General features: G+C 34.0%; 2 long non-coding RNA genes across 2 annotated transcripts; one reads left to right on the top strand and one right to left on the bottom strand.

Moving 5' to 3' along the window:
• The first annotated feature begins 569 nt into the window (after positions 1-569).
• Positions 570-10083, top strand: LOC148945373 (uncharacterized). The gene is made up of 3 exons (XR_016142726.1): positions 570-773; positions 3303-3529; positions 8623-10083. It is a non-coding gene; the product is annotated as an uncharacterized LOC148945373 (long non-coding RNA).
• On the bottom strand, positions 4137-8310 carry LOC148945374 (uncharacterized). The gene is made up of 2 exons (XR_016142682.1): positions 7664-8310; positions 4137-6645 (listed from the first exon to the last, which is right to left on the bottom strand). It is a non-coding gene; the product is annotated as an uncharacterized LOC148945374 (long non-coding RNA).
• Positions 10084-11064: the final 981 nt, after the last annotated feature.

Raw genomic sequence — 11064 nt, 5'->3', positions numbered from 1 at the left:
AATAGGACCCTGAATGGTACCTTGAGGTACACCACAAAAACTGGCTTGGGTTCAGAGAAAGACTTATTATATTTTAAAGTATGATACCTATTTTTAAAAAAACTCTGAATCGTTTTCACAACAGCAACGATCACTCTAACATCAAATAGAATCTTAGAAATTGAAATTTGATGATCAGTTGAATTGAAAAAATTTTTAAAATAAATTGTTATCAACTTTAACAATTTACAGGGTTCATGAACATGCTTAAAAATAACATTTAAGAAACTGGCTAGATAATGGGATGTTGATGTATTCTTTCTGTTACTGTACTGATGAGGATCAAGGAGGGGTTCATCTTCAGCTTTTAGCCAATTCGCTACAAAACCCTTGTATATTTTTCTGATCAAGGGGGTCAAAGGGATTGGCCTCACACCATCAAAATTAAGTTCAGTATCTTTTTTAGGGATTGGAGTAACATACCCCATTTTCCATATTTGTGGGTAAACTGAATAAGTTAAAATGAAATTCAAATTGAGTGACTTTGTCAATTAGTCAGGATGTTCTTTTATAATTTAAGTTGGAATATCTATGGGAGTTATACTAATTTGTTTAAGTTACTTTATTTTACTAAAAACTTGATTCTTAGAAATTGTAGGTAAAGGTGGAATCATGCCATTGCGCCATTATGCCATCGTGCCATCATGTGGAATTTTCTGATACTCTTGGTTCATTTTATTTACATCAAGACACAGCAAAGACTGAAGTATTCTGGTTAAATGAGCATTTAACTGGCTAGCAACTGTTTCATCTTTAGAATTTAATCAAAAATCAACACCAGTAGGGGATTCTCCCACACTTTGTTCTATTTCCGTACACTACATGCTAGGCTGTAATTCAAAAAGATAGTCAATTTTTTGTGGTAATGATGAGCCACCGCTGTTTTTGGCATTTTACGTTCTTTGTTGATGAGCATGTAATCATTTCATATTGTCACTTCTTTTCTTATCTTAATTTTATACTGAATCAAATCTTAAATATCTTGGGTTATGTAAGGACAATCTTTGTTACGCTGCTTGCACTTCTTCTCAGGAAAGCATTCTTAATATTTCTTTTTTAATTTATCTATCAAAAATTCAGCTTTTTCTTCAGAGGTCTCAAAATTTCTACCTCATCCCAGGACTCAGATGTAATCCAATTTCCAAATTTTAAGAGACCCCTGTCCAAAAGAGGTTGATAGAAAACTTTATCAATGAAATTTTACTTTAGACACATGCAGCAGAGTCCACTTTATCTTTTAGTGGTAGCTACCACCCCGGGGTGGTATGTCACGACGTTCAGTATAAAATTCTGAAAAATTTGTGCAAGTTACGTCACTTTTAGTATGAAATATTATGTTTAAAAAATAAATGTTGCATTAATATTAAATCAAAATGCACTGTGATAATGCTAACCCACAATAAGGAATCCCAGCAGCATCCCAAAAATGACTGAGGGTATTATGTTCAAACTTTTGGGGCTACTTCTGCTCTTAAAATTTAACCCAATCAAAATAGCGTAAATGTATCCAAGCTATCAAAGAAAGTACGTATTTTTTTGAAGATGGTATTGAGTTTTCCATTTCAGGTCTCCTAGAGGAGTCATGAAACTAAATGAAGCAGAGCTATTTGCGTCCAGATTTTTAATAGTGTATGTTGTTAAAAATTGCTGAAAATTTTTCTCCAGCATACAAATAGCAGGCCAAACTAGAAAGTCTTGAAAAATGAAAAGATTTAAAGTGTTATTTTTTTCCCCTGAAAAGACTGTGTCAATATAAAACAAATAGAAATGAATTAAAAAAAAACTTTACACAAAATACGTTTTTCAAAGAAAAGTAAAGAACTCCATTAAACCAAAAGAGAGCAAAATTAAAATCAAATCATCTACATAGTGTGAAACTTCCGCAAATCAGGAATAATAAATAAATTAAACACAAAAAGAGCAGAATAACAATAAATAACTAAGTGAAACTCAAAACGAGCAGAAATTAACATAAGTTGGGCTCAACACCCCTCTGCCTTCCCAAGGTCAGAACAAAAATTTTACTTTGATGAAAATATATACAAAAGATTGTACCTTATCAGTTAAGTATAAATATACTTATTTATTGATAGAAATGTTATTATTATATTGTTTTTTTAATTAATAAAATTAAAAAATTTATATTTTTTTCTTTAAATTTAAAATTTTGTTCGGACATTGGGAAGGCAAAAACAGACATTGGTTTTACTCAGACCAAGAACTTGAGTTTGGCTACTATAAATGTAAATTAACAAAATATGAAACCAAGAGAATCACTTAACTAACTCTATGCAATTGATAATTGATTAAAATATGCCTCAATAGTAGTTCTTCTAGAAGTCAATTTGATTGAAACAGGGTGCTGGCGAGAAAACCAATTTTATGATATTCAGATACTGCGGAGTTAATTTTTAATGAAATACACCTTTTTTGGTTTAATTATTGTGTCAGTAGCTACTCAATTTTAGTAAATGATTTGGACCTTCAATATCTATGAACGCAATACTCAACTTGAAGGATGCGGGTGAAAGAAACAGAAATTTTTCCGTGCATGAGGGGGATATCCTCTCCTTAATACCTCACTCTTCACACCAAAATTTCTTTTTGAATTTTAAATATCTCCTTACTCTAATTAAACAGCTTTTTTTCAGGAGTTGTTCTTAAATAATTGGGGGAAGAAGTTACAATTACTGTAAAAAATGAGGTATTGAGGAGAGGGGCCCACTCCTCATGCACGAAAAAATTTTGGTTCGTCTTAACTTTGGATGTTTATATATACCCTGAATTGCTATATATAGGGGTGGTGGTAAAATTCATTTCTGACAAAAATGATTATTAAATTCGTACAGAGTATTAAAAAAGGCGTCGAGTAGTGTGTTCACTTTATTGGTAAGGCAACAATAAGAACTGCCAAAAATTTACCCTATTTTCAAGGACCATTGATTCGATACGATCACCCCTGGAAAAAAGAAAGAAAAAACGCATCCGTGAACTTTGTTCTGCCAAAAAATACAAAATTCCAATTTTATAAATGGCAGATTAAAGCCTCACCAATAATGGTCTATGACATGGGGTGTGATTCTCAATCACAAGCGCAGATTCTTGTTGGAGAAAAAAGAGACTAGGCTAGTTCTACAATTTTTTTTTTCTATTTTAATGACCCTTTTTAATTACGTGTTGCACCTCAATAAGTTGTTGTAAGACTATCTGATAGCTTTTTGTTTGGTGAGAAAAAGATTTTCAAGACAAGGCTCTCCTTTCAGATTGTGGACCCACCCAAATTTATAAACGAAATTATAAACAAACAATATGCATCAGAAGGGAAACCATTCCTACTCAAATTTCAAGCAGTTGGGGAACCAAATCCCACCTTCGATTATTTTGGCCCGAACGCTGAAAGACTAATTGAGAAAAAGGGCTTTGTCATCTGCCGGAATACTGGGACTATTTTTATTAACCAAGTAAAGAAAGATGATGCAGGGGATTATACGTAAGTTTTTATTATTGACCTAGTTTTTGTGTATATAACTAAATTAAACGCTACTATTTGTGTCCATGTTTTTAAAAGGGTATATGTATGAATGAATGATTTTATTCAGTGATTAAACCTGTACAGAGTATTTCACTATCTTATCTACAAAATATAGCATAAAATATCAAAAACTGAAAATCATAAGCAAAATACTAAAAACCACACAGAAATAAGGAAAAGGAAAAACAATAAGTTGACAACAATTATTAGCACTTAATAGTAATTAAATGAAGGAAAAAAAATTACACAATATCTAGTCTCTTTGTTCGGTTCAAGTATTCCAAAACTGCATACCAAGCCTCTTTGATGAAACCAGATAACATTAATATTAAAATTATTAGAGTAAGAAAAACCTTGTAATTTACATTGCATTTCAGTTTTTTTCCTTTTCAAAAAACTTACACTCAAAAAGATGATGATATAAAGTGTACTCGTTACCACAATCCCATTTGGAACAATTGTTTTTATTGATGCGATATAAAAATGAATTTAATTTACATTAACCAGTTGAAATTTTTGTCAGTTTATAATTAGGATGGAGGTTTGTGACTTCAGGAAGGTCGATATGAACAGTAAAAAACTGAAGGGTCCAGGGCTTAACAGGTTGGCAGAATAACTCGTACCATTTCATATATAGGTTTTTACGTAAGGTTTTCCGGATTTCATTTAAATTATTAGAAGTAAAAAGGGAATTACCGAATAGAGAATTTACTTGCGAGTCTGTATTATGTGAATGATCATTTAAATTATAATTATTTAAGCTATTGAGGGGTGGCAAGTAATCAGGCCTTCCTCTCTTTTGATATCTGGTGAGAGATATCTCTTTGGCTCTAAAATCGATAGGAAGGCATCCCGCTAAAGCCGTTATTGTCTCAGTTTTAGTGGATAAAAAACCTATAGAAATCAAAACCATAGAAATTCTTTGGACAGATACTAACTTTTTTACAATTTTTTTTTTATTCAGCGCTGACAGCCACACGAGTATTGCATACAACGGGTATTGAATTCAATAGCAGCTTTGTATAAATTTCTTAGGGCAAATGGTTTAAGACCCCAAGTGGTTCTGGCGGCACATAACAATTTTGTTGAATATTGTTTGGTGACTTTTATTTTACTTTCAACATGATCATTCCATAGTAATTTTTCTATCAAGAATTAAGCTCAAGTATCTCACTTCATCGCTTGTTGGTAATCTATGGCTTAAAAACCGAAGATTAATCTGTGGTATTTCTCTTTTCTTCATAAAGATGATAGCTTCGCATTTATTAACATCGAAATCTAATTTATTTTCATCGGCCCATTTTTCTAATAGTGTAAATATTTTTTGTGTAGTATGATTTAGGAAATTGGCATCTTTAGAAGATATTGTTATACAGATATCATCAGCATACGCTTGTATTGTACAGCCTGTCGGTAACTCTGAACAAAGTAAATCGTCCACATTAATAGACCATAAGAACGGAGAGAGTATGCTTCCTTGTGGGCAAGATTTTTGAAGGATACGAGTTATATTTATCAGCTTTGTCACTATAAGAAACTGATTGATCTGATAGATAACTTTTAATCAAGCTAACTAGAGGAGTGGGCCAACCTAAATCTAATAACTTTTTGAAAATCCCGGGGTGCCATGCATTGTCGAAGGCACCTTTGATATCAAAGAGAAGACATAGTGTAAATTTCTTCAACTTATTATTTTCTTCCACTGTTGTGACGAGTTTATTCAGAGCATCTATTGTTGATTTACGATTAACAAATCCAAACTGGTTATTACAAATCCAGTCCTTATTAATACTTAAATCATTCAAAATGTATGATAGGATCTTTCGAATATTTTGCCAAAAACTGGTATCAAGCTGATGGTTCGATAAGAAGACGAAGTCGTCATTGATTCTTCCTCGTTTAGGAATAAATATAATTTTAGATTTTAGATTATAATTTTACAATTGCAGTAGACCTACTAGCTGATCTCGTTGTTCTTCTTGATGAGCTCTCAGCAGGATTGAAGATGTTAGGGTTACAGTTAACTTCAAAGTCACTCTCACTATCAGTGCTCTGTTTTGTTGGAAGTAACAAAATCAGTATCACTCTCTGACCCTTCTTCATCAGTTGATGGTTCATCATCAGAAATAACTACAGTGCTCAAAGATACTTCCAAAGTAAACTTTTTCGCTTGCTCAGCAACTGCCCCAGGAGAGACAGCATCTTTCAGGTAGACGTAACTTGGTCCAAACATTTCTCTATACAGACAAAATGAGCAGCCAAAATAAGGTCTCACATGCCTCCTTATTCACTGAAAGCCTTTTCTTTATCTGTCTGGTTCAAGTCCATGCTCAATCAATAGAACAGAAAACTTTTCATACACTTCACTTGTCTTGTATACTCTCCCGGCTTTTAATGAAGGGGCGATCATTTGAATTAAATCTTCAAATATAGAAGCTTTAAGGTCCATTTTTACCTCTTTTTGGTTTCCTAACACGAAATCGCTTCAAACACTTATCTGGGTACTTCGACTGATCAACACACTTATACTTCAAACACTTATCTGGGTACTTCGTGGGCAACAAGAACAACGTCATTGCATCGATGAAAGACGCCTGGCTTTTTGTCAGCAAGCTCTTCTGCTTTGTTAACAATATTTTTAAATGCAGTTGTGGTTAAGAAAGACCTTAACTTGTCACCTCCTCTTCTGGCTACCAGGTTTTCCACCAAACAAACAATGGAGTTTGTAATCAAAACAACCATTTTCACTAGATCTGGTATTTGTTCTTTTGTCACTGACAGTACCTGGTTCCAGTTTTTCACTTGGTAATTCTCTGGACGTTTTCTTCTGACTTGAGGGGCACCATTTCGGTTTTTCTAGAAAGAAATCTTTATTTTACACTGCTGAAGCAAGTTGTTTAAATTTGACATGAAAGGAAATATTATCATAACAAATTCTGAATCTTAGCTAACCCTGAAACACTATGAACTGCTTTAGACGTCTTGCTCTAGCACAAAATGTATAAAGCAAAATCAAATCTTTTTCTTCTCTTAGGACTTCAAACAAATTTCAGTCTTCCGACCATAGTCTACATCTTAAAAAATATAGAACTGTTTGAGCAACAAATTGCGATTGCTTGGACAGAGACAGCAGAAAGCTGTCGCAAGCTAAAAAAACGAAGAAGCAAAAAAAAAGAGAGAAAAGTGAAAGAAAAAAAGCATAGCTAGCATAGTATCACTTCACTATTTTCTCCATTACATGTTGTAAATGAGTGAAGATTCATATTTGACTTTCTAATTTGAATTTTGTAGGCCTTCAATGGTTGCTTTCTGTATGTTTCCTTTAGTGACTGGAAGCTAGCTCTGTTTGCCTTACACCTTTCAACTTTGTAAGTTCAGTACCAGAAGTGCACAGTAACTGAGCAGAATTGCCATAAAAAATTTTAACGCTTACACTCGCACAGTTCCAGTGCTGTAAGATGGAAAATAGAGCAGCCAAATAGTGCCATAAAATTTTTCGATCTCCTGAAAAGTTAGAAAAGTGGGCTGGTTTAATAACAAATTTTATAGCACATAAGAGAAAAGCAGAGATAGGAGGAGGGGAGGCTAGCTGTCTACCAACTAATTATTTGTAGATATTTCACTTCTTACAGGTGTATCTTACAAAAGGGCCTCTTTGCAAAAGAGCATGTAGTATTTATTCTCAGCAATACTGATATTTTGAGCATAGGAGTACCCCCATGAAAGTAAAAGTTTTGTTTTTTCTACAAATCTCTGTCTCTTCATCCTGCATCACTTCATTTTTTTTCTTCTTTTTTTTTCTTGGGAACACCCCTACCTTGTAACTGGCAAATGTGATTTAAGATTATTGTGATAGTTAAAAATTAGTCTTATCTTTAGAAATAGAATTTCATCCTGAATCCAGATATAACATTCATTTCTGTTTGACAACTAATCATCAGGGACAACTAATCAGCACCTTTACCCAGTTGGAAGTTCAGGAAGCTTGTTGCTAAGTTATCACTAGTTGAAAGAGTCTGTATGTTTTACACAGCAACAGTCTAACTCAACTCTCCTGCAGTATAAACGCATTCAAAGTACTGGAATCCTTACCTGTGTAGTGAACCTGCTGCAAAAACCAAATATCATCTATTGCACTTAAAATTTAGTCAGTCCTTTGTTTGCTTTAAAATCTTCGATTATCAACAAAGTGATGATATTGACGTTCGTGCAATGAGATCGCATTGCTAGGTAGTGCTCCCGTGAAATTTCCGCTAGGTGCATAAGTGTAGCGCAAAGAGGGTGTCCGAGTGCGGAAAGATCTGGGTCACACCGGCGGAGTTAGGGCGGGGGGAGAGAACTTGCAAAAATACTTAGTATTGCACAGAGTATAGCTATTTCACGCCAATGTCGATCAGTTGAAGAACTATTAAATTCTTAATGGTTGCAAGTGCAAATTAAAGCAAGGTAAATGTGGAAAGTAGAGTAGAGAGATAATACTCCCCCTCTACTCTTGAAATACCTCATTAGTGGAATTGCATCTGGAATTGAGCTCATGGAGAGATATTCTACCAGACAAAATGCTCAAAAAACTCCACAGAATAAAAATATACCTAAGCTGTTATTTTCCTATTTCTGCAGATACGCCCTTTGTGCCACTGGCACAAGGAATTTTGAATGCGCTACCAGATATTTGTTTTCAGCGCTTGTTTCTGCCCTAGATTCCATATTCAAACCTTATTCAGCTCTTTGAACCTGGTAGTTATTTTTAGCGATCTTTCTTTATCATGGGTCCTTGACTATAAGCTAAATTAAGTTAAAAAGACAGCACGATAATACAACACCTGAGTAGTAAAATATCCAATGGTGAATGTCCATTGATATTATTTATTATTTTATTTATCGTGAAACTGGCCACTGTAATTTATTTCAAATTTAATCCGGCTTATAAATAAACAGATATTCGCAGGTCAGATGCCAAACAAGAACTTATAACATATACCGAAACCACCTAAAGATTGGTATACCCGAAATCTTATAGCATAGACTACTTAAGCTTTTTACTTTTGCAGCTGGAGTCGAATTACACTTAAGTGAAAGTTCTACCTCAAGTGATGAGGTCCCCAATCAACAGAGAGCCCGTGATATCCCAGGTAATCCCAAAACCCATTTCTATTTTTTAAGTTTTACACGTTATCAAGGCCTTACTTTAGCGGCTCCTATTCGAGCTATAGTGTTGCTAATAATAGTGTTGATAATGGATAAAATGAAAACAAATATTCAAATTTCATATGAAGATCTTATCTAGGAGAAAACTGTTGTTGCTAAGTGTGTATATATATGTACAGTTATGTAGAAAACTTTTCGCAAAGTATGTATACATATTTTAAGTTATGGATATCTTTATGTAGATGATACCTTTTTCAGTAACATCCCCACTCGGTCTGGAGTACGATAAGGGGCTGAGGAGTTTGTCACTATATGCGCTCAATGCTTATTGATTTTTATGCTATCCTTTATTATTTCGTTGACTTTTGTCGGCGTAGAAATCCTTTCTAATACTATATATGTAAATGGGTATTAGGGATTAGGTATTCAAAATATCGTCTAGTTAAGCCAACCATGCTTGTTTCCAAGTTTTTTTTTGCTTTTTTTAGATCAGTCATGTTTAATACCCATTAGTGTGAAAGTTTAGTTTTTCATAGGCAGCGCAATAGCGCTGCCTATGAAAAGAACGATGTTGGCACAATGTATTATTTATTTTGTATCTATTATTATTTATATTTCACCATTTGAGCACCCTCTTGCCTTACAGAAAACCTTTGTTGACTGTCCCCAAGAAAATTTGCTTCCTGTATGCTGTTTGTAAAGTGTAGGGCCGTTCTTTTACTCAAATTTTTGCTAAGATCTTACAATTTTCTACAAAGAAAGCTTAAAAGTGAAATCTTAGCACTAAGATAGTACATCTTGCAGCGTTCTTTTGAAAACTTCTTTCATCATTCTGCTCTGATCAGCGGTCTGAGAACCATAATGAGTATAACATCGAAGTTCTCTCATCATTGTTCTTTATAGCAGAAAGATGGCGTCTTTCACACTTTTTGCTATCATCAGTGAGCTGTAAAAGAACGGAAATCTGCAGAAAGATGTAAGATCTTAGTTGCAGTGCTTCCATTTCTACTATATTTCAGAGCAGACATCTTTATTTTGAAGGTTTCTCCTCTAATATTTTTAGACCTACTTTAATACTTTATTTCTACTTTGAATTTGAATTTCCACTTTTTTCCTTGCCGAGCCTATGGATTTTGTTACGGAAAAAGGAATTTTTAATACAACGGCGGGATTTCGGTAAAAGTCATTGACAAACGTTCTTGTTTTTGTCGGTAGCATCTCTTGCAACTGTCGCATGTCATTTTCATAGTGCGTGCTCTTTTTAGTTTCCCTCTACTATCTACTGTCTTTCTCAAAATGTGTGCTCTTTTTAGTTTCCCTCTACTCTCTACTGTCATTTTCAAAGTGAGTGCTCTTTTTAGTTTCACTCTTCTATATACTGTCTTTTTGAAATTCTGTGCTATTTTTAGTATCACTCTACTATATCCTGTCATTGTAAAAGCGATTGCTCTGTTTAGTTTCCCTCTTCTATATACTGTCTTTCTCAAAAAGTGTGCTCTTTTTAGTTTCCCTCTACTCTCTAATGTCATTTTCAAAGTGCATGCTCTTTTTAGTTTCCCTCTACTTACTCTATACATTCATTTTCATATTGCGTAATCTTTTTAGTTTCCCTCTTCTATATACTGTCTTTCTCAAAATGTGTTCTTTTTTTAATGTCACTCCATTCTGTCATTTTCAAAGTGCATGCTCTGTTTTGGTTCACTCTGCTTTTCTTTAAAATTTGGGCTCAATATTTTTTCATAGTGTCCCTCGTCTGTCTTTTTTGGATTTTAACGATATTCATTCTTAACTTTTAATCTGTGACAGGGTTTTAATTTTTATGGTTGGACCAAAAAATCGAGAGACCACGTGTCCGTGACTTAAATATGGTTTTTTTTTTGGTGGGGGGGGGACAATAATTTAAAAAAAAATATTTGATAAATTTAAAAAAATTGCCAAGCCAAACTGGCAAAATTGTAATTTAAGAGGCAGATCCCCACGCCCGTCGGGGGGGGGGTCTCTCGGTATTAAGTTTTTGATGCTGTCTCGGTTTAAAAATGAAAAATTCAACAGAAGTTTCCCATATTCTATTGACTGTTCATTTCTGGATTCCAAATCCGTTTCTTGATTTTTTATTTGTTTTATTTTAGGCTATCCGGGCCGACGGGGGTCAAGGGGAGGGGTTATAGGCCCCATAGATTTTTTTTTCTCCGGCGTAGATCTCATAATTGTTTATGGGTGTTTTCTAAGGAAAAAATAAAAAATAACCACTATGCCCCCCCCTGGGTTGTGGTTACAGCGCCTACAGGCTCAATTTCATTAAATCTATAGGGTTAAAGAGTTTGTAAATGGTTTCAGGTCTAGTG

This window comes from Artemia sp. Qi Xiang Cuo, chromosome 13 (assembly GCF_049724085.1).
Source record: "Artemia sp. Qi Xiang Cuo chromosome 13, ASM4972408v1, whole genome shotgun sequence".
In the NCBI taxonomy this organism is placed as follows: Eukaryota; Metazoa; Arthropoda; class Branchiopoda; order Anostraca; family Artemiidae; genus Artemia; species Artemia sp. Qi Xiang Cuo.
The sequence above is the reverse complement of the archived record's forward strand: the minus strand, read 5'-3'. Positions and strand labels throughout refer to the sequence as shown.